Below are 14098 nucleotides of genomic sequence, written 5' to 3'. Positions count from 1 at the left end.
AATGCTTCAATTTCAGAAGCCATGACCACCTGGGGCTGTGGTTTAGCTTTCAGAAGCTAAACTGAGTTGGGTTTAGTTAGTAGTTGTATGGGAGACCTCCAAGAAAATCTCAGTGTGCTGTAGAAAGTCATTCTGCTGATTTAGTGGTAGTACTCTTCTGACTGAGTCACTAATGAACAAATATGGCATTAGAGGGAACAGAACCGCAGTGTTGGAGATGCCATCTTTTTAGATGAAATAACATAGACATCCATGATGGTTGTAAGCATTAGAGATACCATGCTGTATTTCACAAGACTACTGGGGTTGCTTCCTATAGACTGACAAATTCTAATTTAAGTAATAACATAAAATTGCCCCTGAAGTTTAAGTTGGATACAGTGCTCTTTGCTTCCTTTCTTAAAATTGTACAGTCCTGCTGTGTGCTATCATGTAACACGATAAACTGGGACCTCACGCAAATAAGAAATTATTACCTAGGCAGTTTTCACCAGGTGGTAGGTGGAAACTGCCTTGAAATGGCCCATTTGAAAGAAATTGAAGGAGCTTGGATATGAAAGCATAAGAGGGCCAGATTCTCATGGAAGTCAATAAAACTATGAAAAAAGTGAAATTAAACTACTGTACAGTAGAGGATTTAGGTTCTAGTGTTGCTGGCTTCTTAACAGAAGTGCAAATATTTACCCAAGGCTTCACTTGGGTTAATATGTAACTTGGTAGCCCCAGAGGGGTCAGACTATTCCAGACACCATGCCATTGTGGTCTCTCCTACAAAGGAAATACGAGCACCTCAATGTATGCTTTAAACAAACACTGAGCCAGATATTCAGCTGGTGTAAATTGGCATAGCTCCATTGACTTCAGTGGAATTGCATTGTTTATACCAGCTGAGCACCCAGCTTCTTATTTAGGGTGACCAGACAGCAAGTGTGAAAAATCAGGACGGGGACGGGTGGGTGGGGGGAATAGGAGCTACATAAGAAGACGACCCCAAAATTGGGACTGTCTCTGTAAAATCAGAACATCTGATCACCCTACTCTTATTTATGTGTTTTATGTATTTAAAATATATTGCTCTCTTAGAAAATACAGCTCTTTTCATACCTAGAGATGGCTTAGCAATAGCTAGGCAGAAGTCGGTCTAATGTGTGAACTGATAGCTGTTAGGGAAATGTGAAACAGAAAACCACATTTCTCTCATTTACACATTGCTTATGAGGCTTTAAATGTCTGTAATGCTGTGTACGCTGTGCTTTGTTTAAAATGGTAGCACTGTAGTGAGCATGCTTATGTGGCTACATATTTACTGACTTTAAAACTTCTGGTGTGCAAAACTCAGATGCAGAACTCCACAGTGTTTCAATTAGTGTTTCTTTTTGCGGTTTATTCTTTTCTCCTAGCTTTCTCCTGTACCTATTCCACATATACAGAGAAAGATTGTGCTTGGTCTTTGGGCGTGTGCATAGTGTGGAGATGGGTGCAAAGAGTGTTTCTTGCCTTTTGCCACCTGAACCAGGGTCAGGCATAATTGTAGTGGTGACCTTGAAGGGTTAGCCACCCCAAAGAGGGTAGGGGAAGACCTGCCCCTGCCAGACCTGCCAATGTAGCATAACTGTCCACATAAGGGTGAGAGAGAATCCTAGAAGCAATGCAGCCGGTCTGTTCCCATTGTACAGTGAGGAATGCCAAAGGGACTTCCTATAGGGCTTGCAGTTCTGTTCTGCCCCCCAAAAGGTCCAGTGCTTGTTAGACACAGTCTGGGACACTGTGTGCAGTATTGTCAATTACTAAGGTTCTACTACGGCAAATATTTGTGTGCCATTAGAGTGGGTTAATGTTGCTGGGGAAACCTTAACATTTTCTGCTTTCTGATTTTTGTGTGTGTACTTAAACTGGCAACCTTTAATGTTGTGCTAATTTAGCTTTTTTGCCTTTAATATAAGGCACGTTTGGTTCTAACAAATGTGCAGAACTGTATAGGGTTTTATTTTGTTCTTACTTGTGCCACTTTTGGAGTAAAAAGGAAAAATATAATGGCTTTACCCAAACTGTTCCCATCTTGCATTCACTAATGATTTGCTCATTTAAAAATGGGGTGATCTTGTTTTCTAGATAGACGAGAGAAGGCTACTGGGAATAAAATGGCTTTGTTTAGAGGCAAAGAATCCTGTGGCACCTTATAGACTAACAGACGTTTTGGAGCATGAGCTTTCGTGGGTGAATACCCACTTCGTCAGATGCATGTAGTGGAAATTTCCAGGGACAGGTATATATATGCAAGCAAGCTAAAGATAACGAGGTTAGTTCAATCAGGGAGGATGAGGCCCTGTTCTAGCAGTTGAGGTGTGAAAACCAAGGGAGGAGAAACTGGTTTTGTAGTTGGCAAGTCATTCACAGTCTTTGTTTAATCCTGTTTAATCCTGAGTTGATGGTGTCTTTGCTGCTTTTACAGCTCCAGACTAACACGGCTACCCCTCTGATATTTGTTTAGAGGGTAACCCAAAAGACAGACTTGCAGACTGAAGCCAGAGTGTCTATTATTGGCAGAAATACAAACCTTTCAATAATAAATGAGCCCTTAGCAGCTGTCATACTGTATCTGTCCTCAGGGGCCACGTGCAACAACATAGTGGCCTACTGAGGAACTTGGCTAGAAATTTATGGTTTCATCAGCTTCCAGAAACAACTACAGTAATTAATTGGACACACCAGGGAATACCCTAAATGGCTTGTTCTTTGTGATTAGAGAGCACTTCTTTAACTAGCTCTCTCATGAAGTGTGGGTCACTGAAGTCTGGGTGGAACAAAGTATATTGAAGAATGTAGTTTTGGTAGGTTATTTAATGTTTGCAGTATATATATGATGTTAACGGGCCCAGTCATGTAGTTCTTGCCTGCAGAAACTTTCATTAAGGTAGACGAGAGGCTGTGACTGCATGTCAGATGCAGGAGTCAGCCCTGAAAATGTTGAACAGCCATTAGAAAAAGTGTGTAGGTGTTACATGATGGGAAGGGTTTGGTATGATGAGGGGAAACAAGCTGATGGAAGTGGATACACCCAGTTTCTTGCTTCTTAAAATCTAAATAATAAATATATGTTCTTAAATAGTTTCCGCTTTTTTAGCAAGTGAATAGGCTAGACCTGTGCTTAGCTTGCATCTCATCATAAGTAGTAGTAACTGTTCAAAGCATTCACTAATACGTTTTTGAAGCTTTTAAAGTTAAATCTTTAAACTTGACGCATGAAATGTTAGCCACTCAGCTCTCATTAATGGTCAAGGAATTGTGCTGCTAGAGCCTTGAATGTCCAGTTGGGATTGTAACCTTGGGGAAATGTTTTCGAAATTGGTTACAAATTTGCACCTGCAAAATGGGTGTGCACGCACACAGTTCTCATTTATGTTCAGAAATAGGGTAAATGCGTAATTACCCCATTGTTAGAAAGTCAAAAGGCTCGTAGGTGCAATGCTCAGGGCCTTTGGAAAAATGACCTCTAAAGTCCATTGAAAGGAAGCAGTCTATAAAGATTTTTTTAAAATATACTCTCTTCAGAAAGCATAAATACTTTCTGTGCTGTTTTTTGTACCTTTGTAGTTTTGAACTTCTAGCTGAAGGTCAAATGGGATCACTGGGTTAATTTAATTAAAAAGAAAGAAGAAACTTTCATATGCATCCATGTTTTGGGATGTAGAGGCAGTGGACAGCCAATACCAAAAGTGAATGATTTCATAATATAAAGCCAGAGAACTACACATCGGAAAGTCTGTTCATGCTGATGTGCCTGAGGGAGGTAGCCTCTTCTGGGAAGTAGTATGGATTAGTGGATAGAGCACTATACTGGGACTCAGGAGACTTGGATTCTGTTCCTGGCTCTGTCAGAGTTTGGGCAAATCACTTCACCTATCTGTGCCTCAGTTTGTAAAATGGGGATAATATACAGTCCTCCTTTATAAAGCGCTTTGAGGAATATTGATGAGAAGTCCTATATAAAAGTATTATTATTATTTTATTATGTCTGAAAAGTGGTTGCCTCTCCATCTGCTTCTTCTGGTGCTTTTGAAGATTCTTGAAATGCATTTCTTGCTGACCTTGTGTTCAGTGTGGGAAATCCGTTCCAGAATCTAAAAGGAAATATAACAAGTAGGGTGTTGAAGGGCCACATTACTGGGGAAGAAGCAGGGAAACCCTACAAAAAAGCCCCTTTGTGTTTAACATCTTTCTCTGTTCCCCAGCACCCAGGGATGTTGCTGCTTAGGATAGTTAGTAGTGACCTAAGGATCAGGTTTAGGGAATCTGGAACCAAAGGATCAAATCAATCTTTAGGTAGACAAGTACTGTTAAGTACTGCTTTATGCTGTAGATTGGACTGACAGACCCAGCATTGGTTGGGAGTGGAATATGCTCTGCATCAGTTGTTCTTTGAACACAGCCCAAGATCTGGGTCTAAATATTCAGACTAGTGAATACTAAAGTATGATTGTCAGCCTAGCCCTCAGCAGCACGCTTTTCAAAATGTTTCCTTGCTTCTTGGCTTTGAAGCTCTTTGCTACACTGGTTACATTGGTAAATGATCCTTTGACATTGACAGCAGCTACAGGAACATCTTCAAAATATTCCCAATTTGGCTCCCTTTTGCAATCTGGAGACATGGCAGATTTCCCTCCTCCGCCAAAAGCCTAGTATGGTAAAAGACTGCTATAGTAACACTGTAAAAAATGAACCTTAAAATGTTTTTCTTTAAAACTGACACAAAAAATTATCAAGATCCTTCATAATTTGGCAGCCTCTACAAAATCTCTGTGCTCCAACTATGCCAATTACAAACAATGTCACAACAAGCTATTGTTGTCTCTCCCTGCCCAGGCTAGTAATGTAGAATCTTCTGAGTGCCAGGATTTCCCAAAGTCCCAGGGTCTAATTTAAAGCCCATTGAAGTTCATGGGAAGGTTTCTACTAGGGTTGCTACCTCTAAGGTACAAAAAACCACGACATCTGGGAGCATCCTGAGTCCATAAAACTGTACAGCTGGTAGTGTACCCTGAACACCGTTAAAGATTTCCCAGGACAGCTATCTCAAAAAAGGGACAACCCTGGGAAAACTGGGACATGTGGCAACCCTTGCTCTCACTGACTTCAGTGGGATTTAAAGCAGACATTAAGGCACACACTAGTTTACAGATAGATAGTACAGGCGAACAAAACAGACTCCAAAGAGATACCCTCGACCATCTCAGTAAATGGCTTTAGTAAAGAGGAGTTCCAGGAATCCACAGGAGTTCCAGGAATCCACCTCCCAGTTCCCTCCACAGGCACTTCTGGAGTCTAGGGCTGCACTAACCTCCCCAGCCATTCCATCTGTCCCCCTGCTGAGGGTGTAGCCAAAAGCTTCCCGCACACTGGGGCTCAGCTAGTCCCCACAGATTGCAGCTACCCTGTGCCAAAGGAATGCCGGCCCATCTCGTGGAATCCCAAAATCCTGCCAGACCTGTGTAGTGTGCCTGCTTTTCTTGAGTGGACAAGGAGTATGTTTGACCCTGAAAATGCACAGTTACTAGTGAGTTTAGTACTCACTGCTGTGAACCACTTTAATATGCCTGCTCACAGTAATAAGCGCTAATTTCAGTAGTGTTGGCAGGATCTGCCCCTTGACCAATAGTCATCTGACAGTCCCAGGCTACATCATCTCTTTAATTCGGTTCCGTTAATAGTATTAAATAAAATAGATTGTAGGCTGAACGGGACCTGTCATGAATCTACTGTGCTTAATATTTGCATGGCTATTTAATGGATAGCATTTTAGTATAGTCTATTATATGGTATTAAACTTTTTTTTACCATGTAAGTGACTACAATAGGGGGCTGTAGATTCTAATTTGTTTTTAAGTCTCATCTCTGTTTTTAATTGATTTAATTTTTAGAAGTGCTTTCGTTTTTTTTAAACCTATTTTTATCCCCCCTGCTTTTGGTGCTTAGTTACAACAATGCCAGCTCTAAGTCCATTTTTAACATACATATTTGCCTTTTATATTATAGCTCACTTGAAATGTTACCAGTGGTAAGTGTTGCCACTCTTTGATGGTAATTACTGTGTAAACCAGGGGAGTTTCTTTAGGGGGTTGCCATACGCCCCCTCCAACTGAATTCTTTGACATGCATCACTGCCAAAGGGGGAAAAAATCATCATGTTGGAAAAAAAGATAGAAGATTGGAATCCAGAAAGACGTCATAAATAGGTTTTACGCAAAAATATATTCAGTGACTGTAAATAAATTTGAAACTTTAGGCACAACAACAGAATAATACTGTTTAAGAACACCACAGTGAAAAGGAAAAACTAAAACGTTCAGCGCTTACTTATGCTCTGTTAAGGGCAGGCATTCCTGCCCACATTCCATTCTTCTGTTGTGTACAGATAAGTCATTTCATGCACATCTGAAGTGGGGGGAACGCTATTCTAACTGGGCAGCATTTTGCAGTCTGTTAAATTCTACCTCAGCCTCTCCCATTCTCCCACACCAAAGTAGCATCAATTACTGCAGACAGTTTGAGGTCATTTACACTGCTTACTCCTCCAAGGTGTGGACATGCCTCTTTAGAGGGGCGGTTCTGAAACTTTTTTGATTGGGGTCCCCTTCTTTGTGTCTGTAGTCATTTACACAGCCGTCCCCGGCCCAGTACCCATACGCCACCCACCGTTTGTCACAGCAGCCTTAGCGCCCCATTGAACCCTTATTTCTGGTGAGGGATTTGGGTGGGGGGAGAGCAAGAGAGCCCACATGGCAGAGCTCTGGCTGTCCCCTTTATCCCTGCCTCTCACGTGTGCATAGCCCTTCTGCATGAGCCCCAGCAACCTGGGGCTGACAACCAGAGCTCATAACAACAACAATAAATAAAGCACACAGCTCGCGCCTCCCTTGGGAGGCCTGCCCCATAGTTTGAAAGCCACTCTTTAGAGAATTTCTCGGGCAGTTGTGGTTGTGATGAGCAGTCTGTCAAATGGGGTGAAGGGGGCAGGAAGTTTTTGAAGGAGAGTGGTCTTTACGCAGATTACCCCATCTGAAGTGCATCCCAAGAGTTCTGCAGGTTTGGGAAATGGAATCTTTGAGCCCTCAGACCCCTGCTATGGAGAGGCAAATCCTTCCTCCCTCTCCCCACCCCCAATGCAAAAAATCAAAGGGTTCAACACACTTAGAATCTCTCAAGAAGTGACCCTTGGTAACTAACATCCCAAGTCTCCTTCCTTTCATAGCAAAACATGCAATTCTAAGCAACGCACTATCTGAAAATGTGCAGAGATTGAGTGACAGTACTGAATTGGTAGATTAAACATAGAGTTAAGAATTTTTGAGTTCTAATCCTAGCTCTACTGTTGACTAATTTGGCTGACAAAGGTACCTGTATACATAGAACATACAAATATACAATGTCAACGAAGAACACATTATATTGATTAAAAACTGGCTAACTGATAGATCTCAAAAAGTGATTGTAAATGGAGAATCATCATTCATAGGGGGTGCTTCTAGATTGGTTCCTTCCTCAAGGGTCTGTACTTGGCCTCATGCTATTCAAAATCTTTATCAATAATCTGGAGGAAAATATAAAATCATAGCTGGTAAAGTTTGCAGATGACATAATAATTGGTGCAGTGGTAATGGTATGGCCAAGTCAGTTCTACATAATTATCTGGGTTGCTTTGTAAAGTGAGCTTACTTGAACAATTTGTGTTTTGGTACATCCAAATGCAAGGTCATATATTTGGGAACAAAGGGTGTAGGTCACGCATATAGGATGACGGGACTGTATTTTGGAAAGTAGTGACTCTGAAAGCAATTTGCGGATCAGAATCAGTAACTATCTGCCATAAGCTCTGTTGTGATAATTGGGCATACACATTTATCTTAATCATGAGCGCAACTGTAAAAGCTATGAGATAGTTTATAAAGTGCCACAATAACCTACAACAACAAAAGTGAGGCAGACTGAATTAGCCTAAATCAAAAGGCCACTGTTATAACTAAAGGACTGTCTTAAGATTATGCCTGGAAAAGAAGAAGAGTGGAACCAGAAATCAATCAACCAAAATTGGTGTGTCAGAAATTAGGCCTAATTGATGGACAAAATAATGAGGGGATGGGACTCCCTTTTGGGAGCCTCAAAGAGAGACTTTAGGGAGAAAATATGGATGGATGGGTGGAAGTGAAGCAGAGGGCCTACCATGACACTGGGTGACTGAGGGGAGAGAAGGAGAAGAGTGAATTTTACCATCATGACTGCCACTCCCACTTTCTCCTGGGGCCCTGTACTTCTTCGTCCTAATCCTGAGAGATGTTCTGACCAGAGTAGGCCAGAGAGAGGTACCAGATGACATTGCCACCTCCACCAGCTCCTACTAAATCCCGAACACAACCTGGGATGTGAGATTTTGTCACCTCCCTGTTCCCCCATCCCACATGTTCTTTTCCTTTCCTGCCTTATTTCTTCTCTTTTACTATCTCTCACCTTTTGCCTTCTGTCTAATAAGTCTGGCTTAGCCAGCCAAGACTGCGTATTTCACAACTTGCTTTAAGCCTGCGAATAGAAAGATTTCAGAGTAGTAGCCATGTTAGGGCTTGTCTACATCAGAAAGTTGCAGCGCTGGTGAGGGAGTTACAGCGCTGCAACTTAGGAGGTGTACACATCTGCAGGGCACCACCAGCGCTGCAACTCCCTGTTTGCAGCGCTGGCCGTACTCCCGTTTTGTCTCGGGTGTAGAGGATCCAGCGCTGGTGATCCAGCGCTGGTAATCAAGTATAGACACTTACCAGCGCTTTTCTTGACCTCCGTGGAATAAGCAGGTATCCCAGCATACCTGAGGAAGCCTCTGGTAATCAAGCTGGTCTCCTTCCCCGGTTTGCTCTCGCGTTCCCCAAACCCCGAGCAAGCAGGTCTCCTTCCCTGAGGTTTGCTGGGTGGTTCCGGGAACGCGAGACCAAACCGCGGCGAAGCTGGTCTCCTTTCCCGGTTTGCTCTCTCGTTCCCCGAACCCCCGAACAAGCAGGTCTCCTTCCCTGCGGTTTGCAGGGTGGTTCAGGGAACGCGAGAGCAAACCGCGGCGAAGCTGGTCTCCTTCCCTGGTTTGCTCTCTCGTTCCCCGAACCCCCGAGCAAGCAGGTCTCCTTCCCTGCGGTTTGCAGGGTGGTTCGGGGAACGCGAGAGCAAACCGGGAAAGGAGACCAGCTTTGCCGCGGTTTGCTCTCGCGTTCCCCGAGCAAGCAGGTCTCCTTCCCTGCGGTTTGCAGGGGGGTTCGGGGAATGCGAGAGCAAACCGCGGCGAAGCTGGTCTCCTTCCCCGGTTTGCTCTCGCGTTTCCCGAACCCCCCTTGAAGCCGCCCAACAGCGCTGCAGGGTGGCCACATCTAACACCACTTGCAGCGCTGGTTGCTGTAAGTGTGGCCACTCTGCAGCGCTGGCCCTATATAGCTGTAATAATACAGCTGTAACAACCAGCGCTGCAAAATTTTAGATGTAGACATGGCCTTAGTTTGTATCAGCAAAAAGGAGGAGGAGTACTTGTGGCACCTTAGAGACTAACAAATGTATTCAGGCATAAGCTTTTGTGGGCTAAAACCCATTTCATCAGCTGCATGCAGTAGAAAATACAGTAGGAAGATATCTATCTATCTATCTACAGAGAACATGAAAAAATGAGTGTTGCCATACCAACTCTAACGAGTTCTCCTGCTGATAATAGCCCACCTTAATTGATTAGTCTCGAGCATGCCTCTGATGAAGTGGGCTTTAGCCCATGAAAGCTTATGCCCAAATAAATTTGTTAGTCTCTAAGGTGCCACAAGTACTCTTCGTTCCTTTTGCAAATAGAAAGAGGCAGCTAAAAGCAATGCTGTAAACAACTTGATGCTGGTACAATTTGTCAGGTCTGAGAAGTGGCTAATAAGACCATGTGCTATGCCAAGTTTTCTCCAGAAGTGAGATTGCAAGTGAGAGTCAACATCAGAGAGAGAAGCTGGATTTTTTATCTTTACTCTTCTTTCCTCTGCCCTCTTGTAGGTGTCTTGTTTTGCCTTTTAGGAAATGGGATCGGACTTTAACAACAGCTCCAGCCCATTTCAACCAACTGCTTCTCTTCTCCCCAAAAGGACAGTTATTACCATCTTTAATATTATCTCATAGACTGTCAAACAAGGTCCCCCCACCTTTTAAAGGCTCTCTACAGTTAAAGTGATAGGGAATGAGGGATGCTTAAATGAAAACCTTACTTAACATTTCAAACGCTATAACTGTTTTTCCTTCTTTTTTGTATTTTTAATAAAGGGTTACAAGATTTTTAACGGTATGTTTGCCATGGTACTGAAGTCTCTGTATACCAAACACAGAAACTTGTTTAAAACTGCTTCGTGTTGGACAGTTACAGGATCATGTTAAAACCTTTGATCTGGGCCCATTTATTCACCTTGAATGAATTCAACAGTGTGATGTGGTGATTAAGAGAGCCAGGGCCGGCTCCAGGCACCAGCTAAAGAAGCAGGTGCTTGGGGCGGCCAATTCCAAGGGGCGGCCCTTCCACTGCTATTGGGGTGGCAGGTCTGGGTCGTCGTTGGCAAGTCCCTCACTCCCTCTTGGAGTGAAGGACTAGCCGCTGAACTGGCACTGAAGAGTGAAGTGGCGCGATCGTGCTGCTGCGGCTTTTTTTTTTTTTTTTTTTTTTGCATGCTGCTTGGGTCGGCAGAAAACCTGGAGCTGGTCCTGAAGAGAGCAAATATGATCTTTGGATGTCTAAGGGGAATATCAAGTAGAAACAGGGAGATGTATAATGTATACTGCCTTAATGAGACCATTTCTGGAATGCTGTCTCTGGTATTCCACTTTGGAAAACGTGCCTTACTGGGAGAGACAAAATAGCTTATTCTAGTTTATTCAAGAGAAGGTTAAGAGGTGACTTGATCACGTTTTTTAAATACTTATGAGAGGAGAACATTTCTGATAGAGAAGTATCTTTAATTTAGCAGACAAATACGTAACAAGAGCCAATGACTAGAAGATGAAGCTAGAGAAACTCAGAGTAAAAACAAGATGCATATTTTAAAGTCAGGGTAACTAGTCATTGGAACAATTTACCTAGCTATGTGGTGGATTCTCCATCTCTGGAAGTCTTTAAATCAATACTGGATGTCTTTCTAAAAGATATGCGGTAGATAAACCAGAAAATTAGGGGAGAGGGTGTTCGATTTGATTTTGACAAATAAGGAGGAACTGGTTGAGAATTTGAAAGTGAAAGGCAACTTGGGTAAAAGTAATCATGAAATGTTAGAGTTCATGATTCTAAGGAATGGTAGAAAGGAGAACAGCACAATAAAGACAATGCATTTTAAGAAGGCAGACTTTAGTAAACTCAGGGAGTTGGTAGGTAAAATCCCATGGGAAGCAAGTCTAAGGGGAAAAACAATTGAAGACAGTTGGCAGTTTTTCAAAGAGACATTATTAAGGGCACAAGATCAAACTATTCCACTGTGTAGGAAAGATAGAAAGTATGGAAAGAGACCACCGTGGCTTAACCAGGAGATCTTCAATGATCTAAAACCCAAAAAAGAGTTCTACAAAAAGTGGAAACTCGGTCAAATTACAAAAGATGAATATAAACAAATAACACAAATATGTAGGGATAAAATTAGAAAGGCCAAGGCACAAAATGAGATCAAACTAGCCAGGGACATAAAAGGTAACAAGAATACACTCTGCAAATACATTAGAAGCAAGAGGAAGACGAAGGACAGGGTAGGCCTGGGGGGAAAGACAAAACAGAAAATGTGGTAATGGCAGAAGTGCTTAATGACTACTTTGTTTTGATTTTCACGAAGAAGGTTGGTGGCGATTGGATGTCTAACATACTGAATGCCAGTGAAAATGAGGTAGGATCAGAGTCTAAAATAGGGAAAGAATAAGTAAAAAATTACTTAAACAAGTTAGATATCTTCAAGTCACCAGGGTCTGATGAAACGCATCCTAGAATACTCAAGGAGCTGACTGAGAAGATATCTGAGCCATTAGCAATTATCTTTGAAAAGTCATGGAAGACATGGATGATGGGAGACATTCCAGAAGACTGGAAGATGGCAAATATAGTGCCCATCTATAAAAAGGGCAATAAGGACAACCCGGGGAATTACAGACTAGTCAGCTTAACTTCTGTACCCAGAATGATAATGGAGCAAATAATTAAGAAATCAATTTGCAAACACCTAGAAGATAATGAGGTGATAAGTAACAGTCAGCGTGAATTTGTCAAGAACAAATCATGTCAAACCAATCTGATGGCTTTCTTTGATAGGGTAACAAGCCTTGTGGATAGGGGAGAAGTGGTGGATGTGGTATATCTTGATTTTAGTAAGGCTTTTGATACTGTCTCACATGACCTTCTCATAAGCAAACTAGGGAAATGCAACCTAGATGGAACTATAATAAGGTGCATAGCTGGTTGGGAAATCATTCCCAGAGAGTAGTTATCAGTGGTTCACAGTCATGGTGGAAGGGTATAACAAGTGGGGTCCCGCAAGGATCGGACCTGGGTCCGGTTCTGTTCAATATCATCATCAATGATTTAGATAATGGCATAGAGAGTACACTTATAAAGGTTGCGGACGATACCATGCTGGGAGGGGTTGCAGGGACGATAGGATTAAAATTCAAAATGACCTGGACAAACTGGAGAAATAGTCTGAAGTAAATAGGATGAAATTCAATAAGGACAAATGCAAAGTACTTCTCTTAGGAAGGAACAATCAGTTGCACACCTACAAAACAGGAAATGTGCCTTGGAAGGAGTACTGTGGAAAAGGATCTGGGAATCATAGTGGATCACAAGCTAAATATGATGTGTAACACTGTTGCAAAAAAAGCAAACATCATTCTGGGATGTAAGCAAGACACAAGAAGTAATTCTTCTGCTCTGATTAGGCCTCAACTGGAGTATTGTGTCCAGTTCTGGGTGCCACATTTCAGGAAAGATGTGGACAAATTGGAGAAAGTCCAGAGAAGAGCAACAAAAATGATTAAAGGTCTAGAAAACATGATCTATGAGGGAAGATTGAAAAAATTGGGTTTGTTTAGTTTGGAGAAGAGAAGACTGAGAGGGGACATGATAACAGTTTTCAAGTACATAAAAGGTTGTTACAAGGAAGACAGAGAAGAATTGTTCTTCTTAACCTCTGAGGATAGGACAAGAAGCAATGGGCTTAAATTGCAGCAAGGGTGGTTTAGGATAGACTTTAGGAAAAACTTCCTAACTGTCAGAGTGGTTAAGCACTGGAATAAATTGCCTAGGGAGGTTGTGGAATCTCCATCATTGGGGATTTTTAAAAGCAGGTTATACAAACACCTGTCAGGGATGATCTAGATAATACTTAGTCCTGCCTTGAGTGCAGGGGACTTGACCTCTCTAGGTCCCTTACAGTTCTATGATTCAATTATTCTAAATATTGTCTTGATGCAGGGTCTGGCCCATGTTATGCAGGACATCAGACTAGATGGTCATCATAATCTCTCCTGACCCTAAAATTTGTGACTATCTGGCAGGTCCCTTAACCTCTTTGTCAGTTTTCCATTCTGTACGAGGTAGATGATAGTACTTACAGGGTTTTTTCAGGTTGAATTAATTTGTTTGTAAAGCCATTTGAAGATATAAATGGTAGTTTCCCCCAAGTTGAAATGAGGCTTATTAATTAAGTTGATGCAACTTTTGTGTGTGGATGAGGACTGATAAAGCTTATAAGGAACTAAAGCATGGGCCATTTTTCATCCTACGATTGGGCATGTAACTTGCGCTAACTATATAACTATTTCAAAGCATGTTTCTATTTGTGAGTATGATGTGTTGAATCCTTCAAAACTGTGACCCTTTCATGGGGTATTTTGAGATTGTAAATACATTTTCCTTTATTTTTGGATGTTTGTTTGGGATTTTGTCAACCCACTTGGCTCAATGATTTGTGAATTATAGTAGATTAAATGTCTTCCCTTTAGTTGTTTTTGGGGGAGAAGTTTGTTTATTTTTTTACTTGAAAATTTGAAAGAATGTGATGAATGCCATATGGAAGCCTAG

At 42.0% G+C, this 14098-nt stretch overlaps 1 protein-coding gene across 1 annotated transcript in view; it reads left to right on the top strand.

The window, feature by feature from the left end:
- The window catches only part of DCDC2 (doublecortin domain containing 2), a 122432-nt gene that overhangs the window by 29162 nt on the left and 79172 nt on the right, over positions 1-14098 (top strand). The gene's annotated exons all lie outside the window — the stretch shown is intronic.

This window comes from Gopherus evgoodei, chromosome 2 (genome assembly GCF_007399415.2).
Source record: "Gopherus evgoodei ecotype Sinaloan lineage chromosome 2, rGopEvg1_v1.p, whole genome shotgun sequence".
NCBI classification, from domain to species: Eukaryota; Metazoa; Chordata; order Testudines; family Testudinidae; genus Gopherus; species Gopherus evgoodei.
Note: the sequence above shows the minus strand (reverse complement) of the source record. Positions and strands in the feature narration are given on the sequence as shown.